This window comes from Sphaerodactylus townsendi, linkage group LG11, assembly GCF_021028975.2.
Source record: "Sphaerodactylus townsendi isolate TG3544 linkage group LG11, MPM_Stown_v2.3, whole genome shotgun sequence".
Lineage (NCBI taxonomy): Eukaryota > Metazoa > Chordata > Lepidosauria > Squamata > Sphaerodactylidae > Sphaerodactylus > Sphaerodactylus townsendi.
The window spans coordinates 72,433,953-72,453,886 of NC_059435.1; the positions used below are offsets into that span (position 1 = coordinate 72,433,953).

Below are 19,934 nucleotides of genomic sequence, written 5' to 3' on the forward strand. Positions count from 1 at the left end.
GAGAACAGTCTCCATCCCATGCCCAGCACGGAAGCCGGACTGGAAGGGGTCAAAAGCCGATGTGTCATCCAGGAAACCTTGAAGCTGCTCCAGCACCACTCTCTCAATTACCTTCCCCAGAAACGAAAGATTCGAAACGGGGCGGTAATTGGCCAGATCCCCAGGATCTAATGATGGTCTTTTTAAGAGTGGGTGGACCACTGCCTCCTTCAGCCCATCCGGGAAAACTCCTTGCTCAAGGGAGTTATTGATGATACTCAACAGATGGGGCCGTAGCTCCGCTTGGCAGGCTTTCACAAGCCAAGACGGGCACGGATCCAGAGGACAGGTAGTTGGTCTAACAGCAGCTAAGGTCCTGTCAACAGCGGCTTCACAGAGCGGGGAAAACTGGGCCAAACAAGGGCCTGAAGATGGCAAGGGAGTCTCCAGTTCACTAATTGTAGCCAACGTGGAGGGAAGGTCACGGCGGAGCGACGCAACCTTATCCGCAAAAAAGCTCATAAATGCCTCACAGCTAATATCCAATTGAGAATTTGATGACCTCTCTGACAAGGAGGTCAATGACCGGATTATACGAAACAATTGAGCTGGGCGGGAGCTAGCGGACGCGAGGGAGGAGGAGAAGAAGACCCTCTTCGCTTCCTTCGTCGCCATCTCATAGGCTTTCATAAACGTCCTATAAGATGTTCGCGCAGCTTCGTCGCGAGATTTCCTCCACACTCGCTCTAGACGTCTAAGACCCCGTTTCATCCGACGCAACTCCTCCGTATACCATGGAGCGCGTCGAGAGCGGGGGCGTAGAGGACGCCGGGGGGCAACAACATCGATGGCATCGGAGAGCCGGGCATTCCAGTCCTCCACCTGCTCATCGAGTGTGCCGGCGGGTTCAGGGTCCCGGAGAGCATTCAGGAAACCAAGTGGATCCATAAGTCTCCGCGGGCGGGCAAAAATCGGCCCGTCGCCTAGACAGGGGTGTTGCGGCAAGTCCACCCGGACCTTCAAGGCATAATGGTCGGACCATGGCACTCTATCAATAGAGGATACGACCAAGTTCATCCCCGACCCGAAGACCAAATCCAGCGTGTGCCCGGCCTCATGGGTGGGGCCCGAGTTTATTAAGGAGAGGCCTAGCGTCGCCATGGATGACACTAGGTCCGCGGCCGCCGTACATGAGGCGGCGTCGACATGGACGTTGAAGTCCCCTAGAACAATAAGTCTGGGGAATCGCAACGCCCAGTCCGACACCACCTCCTGCAGCCGCGACAGGCTGTCTCCCGGTGCGCTAGGCGACCGGTACACCAGGAGAACAGCCAACCTCTCCAAGGCCAACCACTCCAGGCCGACACATTCCATGCCAGTGACCTCCGGGACAGGGACTGCCCTAAAGGGAATAGACTCACGGATGAACAATGCCACCCCACCCCCCCGGCCCTGTGTTCGTGATCGGTGAAGGCACGCGAAACCCGGGGGCGCGACTTCGCCCAAGGCGACGGTCTCACCTTCGCGCACCCAGGTTTCGGTGACACCTGCCAGGTCCACCTGCTGGGCACCGAGAAAGTCTCGAAGTACCGTGGTCTTATTGTTGATGGACCTGGCATTAATTAACACCAATGACGAAGCAGAGTGTCCCTGATCCCAACCACCATCGTTTCTTGGGATAGGTCGGAGGCCAGAAGGTGGACGAGCATAACTGTATCTCGTACGTCTTCTATCATATGGCCGCCGCCTACCGCAATATCTACCCCGTCCCGTCAAAACAGGGATCCCCAGCCCCAAAGTTGGTGCCCCCATAATTATGCAACTTCCCTCTATCTAAAAGCCTAACTAGTCTCAGCCTATCTATACAACCAGGCTGGACAACTAACTACTTACAACTAACGCCTATGATACAACAATAATAATTACAAAAACATTCCAATTGCAACAATAATCCTCTACATGAGAGAAGTGTAGTAAGGGGTTGGGAAGCTGAGATTGAAAGAGCGCTAAATAACAGCGAAGGGGCTGCGTTGTTCAGATTTCCAGTAAACTTTGTGGGAGTAGTGGTAGGTGTAGGAGATGGTGAAAGTGCTACAGCCGAGACGAAGGGCGAGGGGCTCACACCACCCAAGCCAGTCGCTCATGCATGAGCCAGCTGGATCAAAGAAAATCCCACAGAGTCGGTGATCTGGGGCCACAGTCAGAATAGCAGCCAGGGGGCCCCTATCCTTAGCCACCTTGTTTAGTCCTGGGGCAAGGGGTTCTAGGTCCGACGGCTGCTTCCTGAAACGCAACCTGCCCAGCCCTCCCACGACCAGCTGGCGCGTCAGGGGGAAGATGGTGGTGTCATCAGATATCGATGTCTTAACAGCTCCCCGCCGTATAAATGGCCCTTCAGGCAGGATCCGCAACCTGCCCTGTTGGAAATGCCTGGCCTCTTGACTCTCTACCAAAACTCCCCTTCGTTGGTCACCAAGATGAAAAAAACATAAACGCAGCCATTGCTGTGAAGATGTAGGAGTAGGGCGTCACTGCTGAGCTGTGCGTACATGCAGCTGTGCGTACATGTGGTACTGTGCGTACATGCAGAATGCAAAGGTGTGCTGTGATCTATGTTAGCCAGGGGAACAGGGACCTTGCAGGTGGCAGGACTTACCTGCAGCAGACCAGGCGGCCCCACAAAACCCTTCCCGCTTGAAATTTAAATCCACAAAGATAGCAGCAAACCTGTCACAGTAATTTCTTTGATCTGGCAATTGTCACAAACAATGATATACGTCACTGATGTCGTTCCAGGAAAACTGGGGAAGAATACCGTCTGAAAGAGAAGGCTCCGCATCATAAAAAGAGAAGCACTCACAGTCTGCCCAGACTACAATTTTTCTTTTTACCAGTTTAGATATCACAGCTGTCTCCAAGGAATTCTGGGAAATGTAGTTTGTTGGAGGTGCTGGAAATTTACTGTTCGTGATCCCTAGGATGTGCCCCCTTGCAGGCGCTTTCTTGGGGACAACCTACTCCTGCATGCCCTCTTCCCTGTCCCTGCACCTAAATTATATTCCAGCAGACTGGCTGAAAAGCCCTTGGAGATTATCCTCCATGAGAAGCAGGGCCTTCTCTGCTATAGCCCCCAAAACTGTGCAATGCCCTCCCATAGGAAATGGACACAGCCCCCCCTCCCTCCTGCAATTCTGGGCATGCGACTGACCTCAATTACTACAGACTGGCCTGGAAACAGCTCGAAAACAGCAGGTTGGATCCCAAATGATTCTTGCTCCACGAAACCGAACGTGGCGACCGCCTTCACAAAAAAGGGAGGAGGAATCAATAATTGACTGACTGACTGACTGACTGACTGACTGACTGACTGACTGACTGATACATATATACCCATCCTTTCTGCATGGTTTAAGGCAGTGAGAATCTGGTCTTTAAAACAAGAGTCTGGTTCTTAAAATCTATGCTGCACTCTACATCAATCAGACAATTCCATTAAAGCAGAAATGAAATGTTGCTCTTATCTGTCAATTGGTAGGGAGAATGGGCCTGCCAGACTTGGCCGCTGCCGAACAGCTTAAAACTTGGGCACCATTATGGCAGCAAGATATGGGAGATTAGAAGCCTCTGTGTCTGAGGAGGATTAACTCCTTGCAGAATCCCCGCCCTTTGAACCAGGCTCTCTATAGAAACCTTGCAGTGAGTTTGCTTCTGCCTGGGCGCAGCAAGCGTCGTCACTGTGTGCCGGTCACCACTGTGTGCCGGTCACCACTGTGTGCCTGGATCTTCATTGATTCCAAGCCTGCTTCTCGGTTCTCCCATGCCTTGAACCACTGGTCTGTGACCTGACTACGCCTTGCCTGCCACCTGCCTTGACCCATTGGCTGCGCCCTGACCACACTTGTGATTACCTCCTGTTTGGCCCTGCAAGATCAGACTTGGCCACGCCCCTGCCTGCTGGCAGCACGCTCTCTGCTCATTTCTGGGGGCTTGGAGCTGAATGCCAGTTTTCCCTGTTTCTAACACTAGCAGCCCTCCAAAGCAGACAGAGGCTCCAAAGCGGGCCTCAGATCAAAAACGTGGCCAGCCCCTGCTTTAAAGAACACCCGCCGAAGGGCAAGTGCGCTGGCAGAGGAGGAAAGGGAAACCGGATCCCCAACGCCTGTTGCCTACCTGGAAGTGAGGAGGCGGCCACGTTCCCTTGGGCATGATGCAAAACTTCCCGCTGCTGGTTCCCTCGTTTCTGCACAGATACTCTGAAAACTTTACTCCACCCACGAGGCAAGCGCCACAATCCAAGACCTCAGGTACTGCAACAGAAACAACCAGAAATCCAAAGGCGATGAAAGCCAATGGCAGCTCAGCAGAGACTGTTTCTTAGATCAACCTCAGTGGCAAGGCTGAAGTATACGATTCTACTGATGCAGAGTTTTCAGAAAGCAGCAAAAATGAATGAGAAACGCAGACAACTGTAATAACTGTGGTAGGTTAGTCTGGCCCCAGGTTGATGGGTGAACTTTATGGCAGAGTGGGGATTCGAACTCAGCTCTCCTCATCCCTAGTCCAACACTCTAACTGCTACAACACACTATCCTTGAGCTGAGAAGGAAGAGGCTGAGTCTAAGAATGGAACAATGAGCTGGAACACTTCCAGCTGCCTCTAGTGGGGGAGGTCAAGTTTTACATACTCCCTGGGGAAAATATATATATTTTTGGCCATCAAGTCACCGCTGACTTACGACGATCTTGTAGGGTTTTCAACTGAACTGAGTGTTAGTTCAGTTTATTATATTTACACCTTGCCCTTTCCCAACACAAAGTGGGCTCAGACTGGCTTACGCACACGGTTTAAAACACACACAGAGCCAACTGTTCCCAGCAACAATTGTAGTGGAAATTCACGCACAAATTCACTCCCCCGCTCTTTATTTATTGATTTATTTTTGGACACACACTTGTTCACATGGAATCAAAAGATGGGAAAATGCGGAGATTGGCAACATTCTACTTACGTGTTAAGATCGGAGGTGGTCTTCTAGCCTCCAAGGGCACAACGAGTGGGTAAGGGGACTGTGTCTCTACCAATACGTAATCCTCATAATTTGCCAGATGTTCAGGAATAAACTGGACCGTGTAGTAGCAACTCATCCCAGGAGCGACAATCCCGCCTTCCCCTGGAAATTTCCCTGGAAGAAGAAAAAGAAGAGTTTGGATTCATGCCCCACCTTTCTCTCCTGTAAGGAGACTCAAGGTGGCTTACAAACTCCTCTCCCTTCCTCTCCCCACAACAGACACACTGTGAGGTAGGTAGGGCTGAGATAGTTGGGAGAGAACTGTGACTAGCCCAAGGTCACCCAGCGGGAATGTAGGAGTACAGAAACACATCTGGTTCACCAGATAAGCCTCTGCCACTCAGGTGGAGGAGTGGGGAATCAAACCCAGTTCTCCAAATTAGAATTCACCTGCTCTTAACCACTTCACCACGCTGGCTCTCAAGAGAAGCTCTGTAATTTAAAAAAAAATTACGAGATGCTACATGCTGGCTGTAATCCCCTAAATCTGGGGTCCCGAACAGGCCCCACAGCTCCCACCGACACCTTCTTCGGCACCCTCCAAGTGTTTTAGAAAGTGGGTGGGGCCAGATGAAGCTGGTGCAAGCTGGCCTTCTGATTGGCCACTGGAGATCTGATTGGCTAAGCAGACCTTTAAACATGTTGCTTTGCCAGCACCTGCCAGCACAGCATAAAGATCTCCACTGTCGGACTGAAAGAAAGCTGTGTGTATTGAAGAAACCAACATGTTCATCTTTAAAAAGGCATCCTATAAATCACATCTTCTGCCTGAAAGGTTGAAGAGTGACTATTAGAGCTTGGCGAAACCCAAGTCCCAGACATTCTGTGGTTGTACTTTCGAAGGCATTCACGGCCGGAATCGACGGCTGTTGTGGGTTTTCTGGGCTGTGTGGCCGTGGGCAGGTAGTTTTAGCTCCCAATGTTTCATCCGCATCCTTGGCTGGCATCTTCAGAGGCAGGTGATGGTGAGATGTGGCACAGTGTGTAGTTGGGTATTCGTTCTGTACACCTCATAGGTGGGAGACGAGGTACATTTGCACGTATCTGGGTGGAGTTTCTGTAACCCCCCTGCTCAGAATGGGTTGACCCAGAAAGGGGTGGAGACCCAAAGCAGGAGTGGGCTGCAGACCTCATGTAGTTGGAGGAGACAAGGCTACCAGACTTGGACCTTGGTTGTATAAGCCCTTAACACCTTGTTAAGGTAAACTGCAATATTATTGGGAACTACTGGGAAGGTAGTTGTTTATTTTTTGCTATGTTGTAAATGTTGGAGTTTATTGTTTCAGGGTTCTTTTTGTGGTTGTAATGGGTGAGAGTTCTCCTGGAAACCTTCATCATGTTGAATCCTGTTCATCAAGCCCTTGGAGTCTTCAGGAGCCAACCCACTTGCAAAGAAGAATTGGACTTGGCAGTATCAGTAGACTGTAAATATGAAAATGCAACCTGAACAGGACCTTGAAATGTGATGTTAAATGTTGATGTTATATGTTAAGAAAGTAAACCATTTTGTTTTTAAAAATTTGTTGTTGCAAACTCATTCCACGTTCTGCCCCACAGAACCCACTAGCTGAGGTTACATTTCCACTGCAGTTTCATTCATATGTGGTTGGCTTTGCCTCCTGTGGCAGCCATATTGTGACTGACTCCGCCTCCTGCAGCAGCCATTTTGTGAGTCCGCTTGGCCTTGAGTCAGAAGAGGCATCTTTCTCTTGCTTTTCGGGCTGATATGGACCCCCCACAAAGCAGGAACTGACCTCTTGATGGCATGAAATCCAGTTCCTGTGGCAAACCAATGCACAAGTAATTTGCCCTCCCTGGAACTCACCTAACCCAATGGCAAAGGCGGCTGTCGCTGGAGGGATTATTCTAAAATTCTGAGACGTTGAAGTCATGTTCTGTAACTCAATGGTCATCTATAAAAAAGGAAAAATGAGGGAACAGTGCAGCGCATCCCATCTCTGAGCCACTTGAAAAACTATAGCCCCGCGCACCCAACCTGACTGAAAGGGCCAAACTACACATTTGTGTTTTTGAAGAGCTGGGTCCACGGTCCCTGGATTCAATTCAGGTTCCCCACAGCCACACAGCAGCTGTGGAAAATGGGCTTTTAAAAATTATGGAGAGCCCAAACGGGTCTGCAATTCCACTGCAGTGGGAGGAACGGCTTCTGCCTCCTTGCCTCAAGTCGTTTTCCTGCACCCAAACAGTACTGGAGTGGGGGAGCGGGGGGCATTGTTTTCTTATTATTTTCTCTACATGCACAGGATGCTCCCCACGGAGCAACAAAAACAGGGAAAGAACTCTCTCCACGCTATTTCTGCACCAGTGTGGTTAACAGCAGTGGACTCTAATCTGCACAATAGGATTTGATTCCCCACTCCTCCACACGAATGGCAAACTTTAATCTGGAGAACCAGGTTGGATTCCCTACTCCGCCACATGAGCAAGGACTCCAATCTGCACAATAGGATTTGATTCCCCACTTCTCCACATGAACGGCAAACTTTAATCTGGAAAACCAGGTTTGATTCCCCACTCCTCCACATGAATGGCAAACTTTAATCTGGAGAACCAGGTTTGATTCCCCACTCCTCCACATGAATGGCAAACTTTAATCTGGAGAACCAGGTTTGATTCCCCACTCCTCCACATGAGCAAGGAGTCCAATCTGCACAATAGGATTTGATAGCCCGCTCCCCCACACAAATGGCAACCTCTAATTTATTTTTATTATTATTTTATCATATTTTTATCCCACCCTTTCCCAGAGGACTCATGGTCTGCTTCCCCAACTCCTCCACATGAAGCCTGCTGGGTGACCTTGGGGCAGTCACAGTTCTGTCAGAACTCTCAGCCCCACCTACCTCACAAGAGGTCTGCTGTGGGGAGAGGAAGGGAAAGGAGTTTGTAAGCTACCTTGAGTCTCCTTACAGGAGAGAAAGGTGGGGTATAAATCCAAACTCTTCTTCTTCTTCTAAAATGGCTCTGGGGTGGGGGTGGGGAGGCAGGTGGCGTTCTGAGCCCATCTGTTCTCCTTTATTTTTTTTAAAAGCTATTCCCTGCAGCTGTTGCGTGGTACAAGAGATCTGGACCCAACTCTTAAAATCATGGACATGTAATTCGGCCTGAAAGGTGTTTCCTAAACTACTGCGCTTCTGACAGTAAAACCAACTTTAAAACTTTATTAAAGCAGTTCAGAGATCCCCCTGAATTGAATATGAATCTAAAACACACAATGGTGCAAGAAGGAACTTACGAAAACTCTTGAGGCAAAGAGAAAACAAAGAAACATGCAAAATTTGATCATTCCTTCAGAAGAAAAACAAATTCTCTGCCCGACAAGAAGTTCTTACCTCATAAACTCGGCCGACTTCGTAATCTGAAAACAAAACAACCGGAGGATTTGACAGAAAGATAGGGACAGCACCAGAACTGCTGGAACAAAAGCAAAAGATCATTGGAAGGGGGCGCAGAGCTTGTTTCTGGGCATTCGTGGGCCTTGATAGGGCCACAGTGCTATAATCTTGCTATAGTGCTTCAGTAAAGAATATCATCTACTAATTCTGAGTTCTTCATTTGAGACTTTAGGCACGGGGCACAGTAGATAGGTGGCACCCAGAACTACCACATTACGACTGTCCACCTGTGGTTACAATATGTTTAAATACATGGGTGGATGCAGATGGGTCTCCCTTAGACCTCTGTTACGGGCAGTCCGTGTTTCAGTTTGGAGATGCTGCCACTGATACTATCAAGCCAGCTTCACTGTCACAAGCTCTTTGACATTTGAATGGTTTGAGTCCCTATAAGAAAGTGATGGCGAACCTTTTTGAGACCAAGTGCCCAAATTGCAACCCAAAACCCACTTATTTATTGCAAAATGCCAACATGGCAATTTAACCTGAATACTGAGGTTTTAGTTTAGAAAAAATGGTTGGCTCCAAGGCATGCGTTATTCAGGAGTAAGCTTGGTGGTAGTCGGTGGCTTTGCTTTGAAGCAACCGTGCAACTCTTCCAATGGGTGAATCGTGACCCTGGGGGAGTTTACTCAGAAGCAGGCCCCATTGCCAGCAACCAAGCTTACTCCCAGGTAAAGGATCGCTCTTTAGTTCTTCATATGAAAATCAGTGGGGTTTAACAGCGCTTTACAGGGTTACCTACACTGCTTCCCCAAAATTTGGTCTTGGGTTTAATGCTAATAATTGAGCCCAAAGGCCTAGGCCAGCCTAGATGTGATGGGGGGGGGGCACGACTCTGTTTATGCATGCCCACAGAGAGGGCTCTGAGTGCCACCTCTGGCACCCGTGCCATAGGTTCGCCACCACTGCTGTAAGAGGAGCTGGTCTAACCCCAGGTAAACCCAGTCCAAATTAAGTCCTGCCAGTGATACAGTGTGAATCAATCTACAGATCTGTCCTGTTTTGTTAAATCCTTTGAAATTCACATCCCAGTAATTTCAGGCCTTTCAAAATGGATCTCTGTGCTAAATAGGAGCAGAGGTGGGATCCAACCAGTTCTCACCACTTCTCTAGAAGTGGTTACTAATTTTTTCTGAGTGCCGAGAAGGGGTTACTAAAGCAACCTCCCTGCTGAGCCTGCTCCTTATCCCCCCGCCCCCGCTCCCGTGTGTGCTGTCTGGCTGCTCGAGACAGATGCCACCTAAACCTCTGGAACTGACTTCCTAAAAGAACATTCATTTGGCTCCTTCCATAATAAGGTTAAAACAACAGGTTAGAACTGGTGATTTTCAAAGAGCTCTGGGGATGGTTGTTCCTTTGCCGTTTTGCCTTGTGCTGCTGCTGTGTGCTGCATTATGCGAGGCTGCTCGTTTTTGGCACACAAACTGCCCGTTCAGCCATTCCCAAATGGTACAAAAGCAACTCTTGGGCTCTGATATGAAGTTCAGACCTGGCTTGAGGCACAAACACTCCCAGCAGAGGTGGGATCCAGCAGGTTCTCACCAGTTCCTGAGAGTGGGTTACTAATTATTTGTGTGTGCCGAGAGGTGGTTACTAATTGGGTCCGTTTTTCCATCTCCACGCCCTCGCCTCCCCGAGAGGCATCCTGCCTTTGAACGTGAAGGTTCCATATAGCAATTGCGACTGATAATGTAACTCCCTGAACTGGGTTAATCCCTTTCAGGTACCGCAATTCACTGATTCTCAGCCTTTCGTACCTTTTATCTCACCAGTCTCTATCAAAGGACCTGTGTGTTTCACCATTGCTGTGTTCAGATTTGTGAGTTGGGGCATTTTCTATAATGTGATGATGATTTAGAAATGACCTAGTGCAAAAAAAATTTGGGGGGTTGTGGTGGGGTGGCTGCCCATGGGGGGGGCATCCAACTCAGGTTTTGCCCATGGCTCAGGTTTCCCTAGGTACGCCTCTGCCCCCTTTGCTGAGGGGGGGGGCTGGCGAGGGAACCTGTTACTAAAATTTTTGGATCCCACCACTGACTCCCAGGTCAGAATACAGGGAATATGACAACTAGTTATTAGAATAAGAGGGGGGGGGGAGCTGGTGTTATGGTGGCGGCCACATATTTTGCATTAAATGCGGGGTTGCATCCAGACAGACGAGTGGTTCAGGTCGGGGGAGCCAATCCACCGGAACCAGTTCTTTGCTTACCCCTCAACATAATTCGTTCAGCGGCCTTAAGGCACAAACAAATGAAGGCGGCAGAACAGTCAGTCTGTAACAGAGTGGTTTGAATTGGGGCTTTGTGGGAAGTGCAGAAAGGATTAACCCTTTGAACCCTGCTTAATGTTGCTAACCCAAACCATGTTTCGAGCACCTTAAGAGGTGGGGTATGAGTCTATTAAATATCCATATTAGTGAAAAACCTGTGCAAAGGTCAGTTTGAAGCGTTGAAGCCCCTCTCCTCTTCCTGAGTAGCCCCAGACCGAGTGATGGCTGTGCATAAAATGTATTTTTTGCAGACTGCCAATGGCCCACGATCTTTAAGAACATAAGAACATAAGAACCAACCTGCTGGATCAGACCAGAGTCCATCTAGTCCAGAACTCTGCTACTCGCAGTGGCCCACCAGGTGCCTTTGGGAGCTCACAGGCAGGAGGTGAAAGCAATGGCCTTCTGCTGCTGCTGCTCCTGAGCACCTGGTCTGCTAAGGCACTTGCAATCTCAGATCAAGGAGGATCAAGATTGGGAGCCATAGATCGACTTCTCCTCCATAAATCTGTCCAAGCCCCTTTTAAAGCTATCCAGGTTAGTGGCCACCACCACCTCCTGTGGCAGCATATTCCAAACACCAATCACACGTTGCGTGAAGAAGTGTTTCCTTTTATTAGTCCTAATTCTTCCCCCCAGCATTTTCAATGAATGCCCCCTGGTTCTAGTATTGTGAGAAAGAGAGAAAAATCTTTGGTGTATCTGTTGGTCCTCTTAGGCCAGGGGTGGCCAACCTATGGTGCTCCAGATGTTCATGGACTACAATTCCCATCAGAATTCCCATCAGCTCTGCCAATTGACAATGTGAGCAAGGGCTGATGGGAATTGTAGTCAGTGAGCATCTGGAGCACCATAGGTTGGCCACCCCCGCCTTAGGCCAACCGTCCCTCCTCCCCTCTTCCACATAACACTGATTCATCTTACAAAGAGTCATATGAAACACTGAGATAAAGGCTGTTCAAAGAGCTATTATCTTAAGGCTTATCTTGATCACACACTACCTTTCTACTACGGTTCTTTCTTTTCCCGATATCATTCGGCGGACCTTCCTTTGTGGCAAAATCAGGGACTTGCCTCCACTAAGTGTGTTAGGCAGGAAATAGCGAGGGTTTCTCAGGAAGTTGTGGCGCGCGTCCAGTCGCTTGAGATAAGCCCGGTCTTGGTCTCTTTCCGTTTTGGACATGTCATCCTTCCAAACTAATTTTCTGGAGGGGCCGGACTTCTAGCAGCGCATGCAGCAGGAGGAGAAATAATGCTTTCAGGCGCAATTTCACAAGGGACCAGTTCACATTCAACAGGACTGATTGGGCAAGCTTCTCAATTTTCAGGTGATCCAGGGACCTGAACACCTGCAGTCAGACCCCAGCATCATAAAGTGGGTTAGAATGCTACACTAGGATCTTGGAGACCCGGGTTCAAATCTCCCTGCACCACAAAACTTCCTGGCTGATCCTTGGTCAGTCACACACACACACATGGCTTGGGGGCAGGGCTTACACAGAACGGGTTTTGCCTGCGTGTGTGTGTGTATGTGTGTGTTCTGGACATTCAGCTGATGAAGAGTTCCAGATAACGTGAGTTCTAGAGAATGAAGTCACCCCCCCCCCCCCCCACCCCCCCCCCCCCCCACCCCCCCCCCCCCCCACCCCCCCCCCCCCCCACCCCCCCCCCCCCCCACCCCCCCCCCCCCCCACCCCCCCCCCCCCCCACCCCCCCCCCCCCCCACCCCCCCCCCCCCCCACCCCCCCCCCCCCCCACCCCCCCCCCCCCCCACCCCCCCCCCCCCCCACCCCCCCCCCCCCCCACCCCCCCCCCCCCCCACCCCCCCCCCCCCCCACCCCCCCCCCCCCCCACCCCCCCCCCCCCCCACCCCCCCCCCCCCCCACCCCCCCCCCCCCCCACCCCCCCCCCCCCCCACCCCCCCCCCCCCCCACCCCCCCCCCCCCCCACCCCCCCCCCCCCCCACCCCCCCCCCCCCCCACCCCCCCCCCCCCCCACCCCCCCCCCCCCCCACCCCCCCCCCCCCCCACCCCCCCCCCCCCCCACCCCCCCCCCCCCCCACCCCCCCCCCCCCCCACCCCCCCCCCCCCCCACCCCCCCCCCCCCCCACCCCCCCCCCCCCCCACCCCCCCCCCCCCCCACCCCCCCCCCCCCCCACCCCCCCCCCCCCCCACCCCCCCCCCCCCCCACCCCCCCCCCCCCCCACCCCCCCCCCCCCCCACCCCCCCCCCCCCCCACCCCCCCCCCCCCCCACCCCCCCCCCCCCCCACCCCCCCCCCCCCCCACCCCCCCCCCCCCCCACCCCCCCCCCCCCCCACCCCCCCCCCCCCCCACCCCCCCCCCCCCCCACCCCCCCCCCCCCCCACCCCCCCCCCCCCCCACCCCCCCCCCCCCCCACCCCCCCCCCCCCCCACCCCCCCCCCCCCCCACCCCCCCCCCCCCCCACCCCCCCCCCCCCCCACCCCCCCCCCCCCCCACCCCCCCCCCCCCCCACCCCCCCCCCCCCCCACCCCCCCCCCCCCCCACCCCCCCCCCCCCCCACCCCCCCCCCCCCCCACCCCCCCCCCCCCCCACCCCCCCCCCCCCCCACCCCCCCCCCCCCCCACCCCCCCCCCCCCCCACCCCCCCCCCCCCCCACCCCCCCCCCCCCCCACCCCCCCCCCCCCCCACCCCCCCCCCCCCCCACCCCCCCCCCCCCCCACCCCCCCCCCCCCCCACCCCCCCCCCCCCCCACCCCCCCCCCCCCCCACCCCCCCCCCCCCCCACCCCCCCCCCCCCCCACCCCCCCCCCCCCCCACCCCCCCCCCCCCCCACCCCCCCCCCCCCCCACCCCCCCCCCCCCCCACCCCCCCCCCCCCCCACCCCCCCCCCCCCCCACCCCCCCCCCCCCCCACCCCCCCCCCCCCCCACCCCCCCCCCCCCCCACCCCCCCCCCCCCCCACCCCCCCCCCCCCCCACCCCCCCCCCCCCCCACCCCCCCCCCCCCCCACCCCCCCCCCCCCCCACCCCCCCCCCCCCCCACCCCCCCCCCCCCCCACCCCCCCCCCCCCCCACCCCCCCCCCCCCCCACCCCCCCCCCCCCCCACCCCCCCCCCCCCCCACCCCCCCCCCCCCCCACCCCCCCCCCCCCCCACCCCCCCCCCCCCCCACCCCCCCCCCCCCCCACCCCCCCCCCCCCCCACCCCCCCCCCCCCCCACCCCCCCCCCCCCCCACCCCCCCCCCCCCCCACCCCCCCCCCCCCCCACCCCCCCCCCCCCCCACCCCCCCCCCCCCCCACCCCCCCCCCCCCCCACCCCCCCCCCCCCCCACCCCCCCCCCCCCCCACCCCCCCCCCCCCCCACCCCCCCCCCCCCCCACCCCCCCCCCCCCCCACCCCCCCCCCCCCCCACCCCCCCCCCCCCCCACCCCCCCCCCCCCCCACCCCCCCCCCCCCCCACCCCCCCCCCCCCCCACCCCCCCCCCCCCCCACCCCCCCCCCCCCCCACCCCCCCCCCCCCCCACCCCCCCCCCCCCCCACCCCCCCCCCCCCCCACCCCCCCCCCCCCCCACCCCCCCCCCCCCCCACCCCCCCCCCCCCCCACCCCCCCCCCCCCCCACCCCCCCCCCCCCCCACCCCCCCCCCCCCCCACCCCCCCCCCCCCCCACCCCCCCCCCCCCCCACCCCCCCCCCCCCCCACCCCCCCCCCCCCCCACCCCCCCCCCCCCCCACCCCCCCCCCCCCCCACCCCCCCCCCCCCCCACCCCCCCCCCCCCCCACCCCCCCCCCCCCCCACCCCCCCCCCCCCCCACCCCCCCCCCCCCCCACCCCCCCCCCCCCCCACCCCCCCCCCCCCCCACCCCCCCCCCCCCCCACCCCCCCCCCCCCCCACCCCCCCCCCCCCCCACCCCCCCCCCCCCCCACCCCCCCCCCCCCCCACCCCCCCCCCCCCCCACCCCCCCCCCCCCCCACCCCCCCCCCCCCCCACCCCCCCCCCCCCCCACCCCCCCCCCCCCCCACCCCCCCCCCCCCCCACCCCCCCCCCCCCCCACCCCCCCCCCCCCCCACCCCCCCCCCCCCCCACCCCCCCCCCCCCCCACCCCCCCCCCCCCCCACCCCCCCCCCCCCCCACCCCCCCCCCCCCCCACCCCCCCCCCCCCCCACCCCCCCCCCCCCCCACCCCCCCCCCCCCCCACCCCCCCCCCCCCCCACCCCCCCCCCCCCCCACCCCCCCCCCCCCCCACCCCCCCCCCCCCCCACCCCCCCCCCCCCCCACCCCCCCCCCCCCCCACCCCCCCCCCCCCCCACCCCCCCCCCCCCCCACCCCCCCCCCCCCCCACCCCCCCCCCCCCCCACCCCCCCCCCCCCCCACCCCCCCCCCCCCCCACCCCCCCCCCCCCCCACCCCCCCCCCCCCCCACCCCCCCCCCCCCCCCCCCCCCCCCCCCCCCACCCCCCCCCCCCCCTGCCCCCCCCCCCCCCCACCCCCCCCCCCCGCCCACCCCCCCCCCCCCCCGCCCCCCCCCCCCCCCAACACCCCACCCCCCCGCCCCCCCCCGCCGCCCCCGCCCCGCCGCCCCCCCCCCCCCCGCCCCACCCCCCCCCCCCCCCCACCCCCACAAGCCCTTTTTAAAGCTATCCAGGTTAGTGGCCATCACCACCTCCTGTGGCAGCATATTCCAAACACCAATCACACGTTGCGTGAAGAAGTGTTTCCTTTTATTAGTCCTAATTCTTCCCCCCAGCATTTTCAATGAATGCCCCCTGGTTCTAGTATTGTGAGAAAGAGAGAAAAATTTCTCTGTCAACATTTTCTACCCCATGCATAATTTTATAGACTTCAATCATATCCCCCCTCAGACGTCTCCTCTCCAAACTAAAGAGTCCCAAACGCTGCAGCCTCTCCTCATAGGGAAGGTGCTCCAGTCCCTCAATCATCCTCGTTGCCCTTCTCTGCACTTTTTCTATCTCTTCGATATCCTTTTTGAGATGTGGCGACCAGAACTGAACACAGTACTCCAAGTGCGGTCGCACCACTGCTTTATATAAGGGCATGACAATCCTTGCAGTTTTATTATCAACTCTTTTCCTAATTATCCCCAGCATAGAGTGTGCCTTTTTCACAGCTGCCATGCATTGAGTTGACATTCCCATGGAACTATCAACTAAGACGCCCAAATCCCTTTCCTGGTCTGTGACTGGTAGCCTTGGAAGGATGGAAGGCTGAGCCAACCTTGAGCCGGCTGCCTGAAACCGGCTTCCTTCGGCATCGAACTCAGGTTGTGAGCAGAGCTTGGACTGCAGTACTGCAGCTTACGACAGAGACTGTATACAAGCCTTGAGGACATCAGATCCCTTCCCCAGATTATCCACAGCTGTTCACCCCTACACCACGCTGGCTTTAATGATCCCTCCTGAAGTCCCCCAAGAGAGGGCGACATTGCCCTAAATCAAATGGGGTTCTGAGGGTTCCTGGAGCCCCACAACCTACATACCTGAGTTGCTTTGTTACTGTGTTCAATGATCAGGTCTTGCTTAAATTCCAGGATCTTGTCTCCTTTGTCAAGCTGGAGCATTTGAACCCCAGACAACATCTGGTCCTCAGGAAGGTGCTGGTAGGTCAGTAACTCCAGGGTTGTGTGGAATGACACCTTCACCTGTGGGGGAGACCCATGGAACTGTGTTAATGGCAGAGCCATGCTGATCGGAAAGCTGATGTCACAAAATCAGGCAACGTGCTTTAGTGGCGCAGCAGTGGCGTAGTGGCTAAGAGCAGTGGCTAAGAGCAGGTGCACTCTGATCTGGAGGAACCAGGTTTGATTCCCAGCTCTGCCGCTTGAGATGTGGAGGCTTATCTGGGAAATTAAGATTAGCCTGTGCACTCCCACACACGCCAGCTGGGTGACCTTGGGCTAGTCACAGCTTTTCGGAGCTCTCTCAGCCCCACCCACCTCACAGGGTGTTTGTTGTGAGGGAGGAAGGGCAAGGAGATTGTAAGCCCCTTTGATTCTCCTACAGGAGAGAAAGGGCGGATATAAATCCAAACATCTCCTCCTCCTCTTCCTCCTCCTCCTCTTCTTCTTCTTCTTCATCATCATCATCATCATCATCATCATGATGTATCAGGCTTTCTCTCAGGGTCTAAGCGTATTTTTGTCTGCTGTCAAGACACACCTGACTTACGGCAACCCTAGGTGGTGTTTTCAAGGCAAGAGACGTTCAGAGGTGGTTTGCCACTGCCTGTCTCCTCATTACAAATGCTGGCATTCCTTGGTTGTCTTCCATCCGAATACCAGTCAGGATCAACCTTGCTGGGATAAGCATGGTCGTAATGGTTCAGAGAAGGTGGATTCTAATCTGGAGAACCGGGTTTGATCCCGCACTCCTGAGTGACGGAGGCTTATCTGGTGAACCAGATGTGTTCCTGCACTCCTACATTCCTGCTGGGTGACCTTGGGCTAGTCACAGTTCTCTCTGAACTCTCTCAGCCCCACCTACCTCACCAGGTGTCTGTTGTGGGGAGAGGAAGGGAAAGGAGCTTGAAAGCCACCTTGAGTCTCCTTACAGGAGAGAAAGATGGGATATAAATCCAAACTCTTCTTCTTAGTTTCTGAGATCTGATGAGACAGCCCATGGGTGGCCCAGCCTTGCCTGATCTCATCAGATTTCAGAAGCTAAGCAGGATTAGAACTGGTTACTACTTGGATGGGAGACCACCAAGGAATACCAGGGTCGCTCTAAAGAGGCAGGCAATGGCAAACCACCTCTGAACATCTCTTGCCTTGAAAACCCTCCTGGATTGCTTTACCTCAGGTGTGACTTGATGGATAGAGACACAGTAACTCTCATGAGCAGGTCATGAAAATCTTGGTCCTGTGGCCAATTTCATCCACTGTGATAAATGCTCTCTTCGCTCTGAGACCGGGTTGCTGATTCCTCGCACAAACAGCCCCTTCTTGACTAAGGAGTGACCTACCAGCATGTTTTGTAATGCACTGAGTACAAAATGGTGCCCTCCATTTTCCCTGTCGCTGTGAGATGTCACCAAGCACGTTTTGGGGTCCACTCCTGACACGGAGAAAGGTGCCGTCAGAAGGAGCTTGAAGGACAGAGTGGTTTCCGTGTCATTGGTGAGTTTCAGGTTCAGGGAAGTGGCTGAATTTGTCAAGACCTAAAGGAGAACAAGCGGAGACCCGTTAGGCTCAGTACTTTTGGCGCCTGCGGATTGTCCGCCTCTGAGCGGCTCCCATACAGGCATGCTGTGGATACCCAGAACCTTGCTGAGTCTGACTTGGGCAGATATGACTAAGTGCCGAAACTTGGTATGGGAGTGTGTAAAATCACATTTATGATGCCACGGCAGCAGTGTCTGGCCCCAAGAATGGGCACTACCACACCTGGTGGGATGGCTTTTCAACCCGCTGCCACCTTTGGAAGGTTATATTGATCCAGTGGGGCTCTGCAGAGAATGGACTGTAGGAGACGTGGGCTATGAACTGCCTCATCAAGTGATCTCTGATGGGGTTTGGGGCCCACCAGCAGATCCAAGGAAACTGGCGCAGTTTGGCACTGGCCACTAGGAAAGGCACCGGAGAGCTCTGTCCAGCATCAGCAACGGTGCTGTGGCTGACAAAGCCAGAGGTCGGTATTTGACCAACTCCAAAATGGGCCACAAGGTAACTTTAACGGGGGGCTTGTGACCCACCTGAGGATCATAAGAACATAAGAACATAAGAACTAGCCAGCTGGATCAGACCAGAGTCCATCTAGTCCAGCACTCTGCTACTCGCAGTGGCCCACCAGGTGCCTTTGGGAGCTCACATGTAGGATGTGAAAGCAATAGCCTTCTGCTGCTGCTGCTCCTGAGCACCTGGACTGTTAAGGCATTTGCAATCTCAGATCAAGGAGGATCAAGATTGGGAGCCATAGATCGACTTCTCCATAAATCTGTCCAAGCCCCTTTTAAAGCTATCCAGGTTAGTGGCCATCACCACCTCCTGTGGCAGCATATTCCAAACACCAATCACACGTTGCGTGAAGAAGTGTTTCCTTTTTTTAGTCCTAATTCCCCCCCCCCCCCCCCCAGCATTTTCAATGAATGCCCCCTGGCTCTAGTATTGTGAGAAAGAGAGAAAAATTTCTCTCTGTCAACATTTTCTACCCCATGCATAATTTTATAGACTTCAATCATATTAGTAACCACGGGCTGAAGACCATGTTGAGTAGACGGTCTTGCTCTCACCGTATGGTAATGTTTGCATTGTTTTAACAGCTGTTAAAAGTTGTAGGGCTTATATTGTTGCATTTGGATCATCATTGTGACCCATTTTGAGATCCGCGGGTGGGGGTGGGGGGATGGGACATGTTTATTGATCGGCCAGTGACATAGTTTTATGACCAGCAACACAGATTTGCAAAGCTCAAAGAGGGTTTGTGTTTCTCTTTCCTGCACACGCTGGGCCTTTTCTCATGTGCTTGTTGTTTGGCAGTGTTTCCAGAGACTTGCCATGGCTGAACGACAGGCATGTGAGAAAAGACCCGGCATTCCCTTCCCGCTGGCTTAACAGCAGAAAACCACAAGGTGCTCGTACGCCTTTGAGGGGATCCGATGGAATGAGGCTGCTTGCTAGCGCGTAAAACTCCAGCCCGTAGTCATGATCCATTTCCACCGTTAACCTGCAGGGGGGGAAAGCAGAATGTTTAAGGGTCATTACATGCTAAATTATCATGCTTTATTGATCATATTAACCATTTAATATTGGGGGGGCAGCATCTGGACTCTTCCTCCTCCTCCTCCTCCTTAGCCTAGCTGCAGCTCTACAGGGTCTCAACTTCCGCCTGGACCCATGGACAGCTGCGGCGAGACCGAATGCCCAAATTGCAACCCAAAACCCACTTATTTATCGCAAAGTGCCAACACGGCAATTTAACCTGAATACTGAGGTTTTAGTTTAGAAAAAATGGTTGGCTCCGAGGCATGCGTTACTCGGGAGTAAGCTTGGTGGTAGTCGGTGGCTTTGCTTTGAAGCAACCATGCAACTTTTCCAACAGGTGAATCATGACCCTAGGAGGGTTTACTCAGAAGCAAGCCCCATTGCCAGCAACCCAGCTTACTCCCAGGTAAAGGATCGTGCTTTAGTTCTTCGCATGAAAATCAGTGGGGTTTAACAGCGCTTATTTATTTATTTATTTATTTATTTATTTATTTATTTATTTATTTA

At 55.8% G+C, this 19,934-nt stretch overlaps 2 protein-coding genes across 2 annotated transcripts in view; both read left to right on the forward strand.

Annotated features, from left to right (window-relative positions):
* PLCD1 (phospholipase C delta 1) overlaps positions 1–19,934 on the forward strand; it is a 160,135-nt gene that overhangs the window by 76,837 nt on the left and 63,364 nt on the right.
* LOC125441065 (villin-1-like) overlaps positions 11,910–19,934 on the forward strand; it is a 34,983-nt gene continuing 26,958 nt past the window's right edge. Inside the window, exon 1 of the mRNA XM_048511362.1 lies at positions 11,910–11,919. The gene's annotated coding sequence lies outside the window, so the exon portion shown is untranslated. The remainder of the gene's footprint in view (positions 11,920–19,934) is intronic.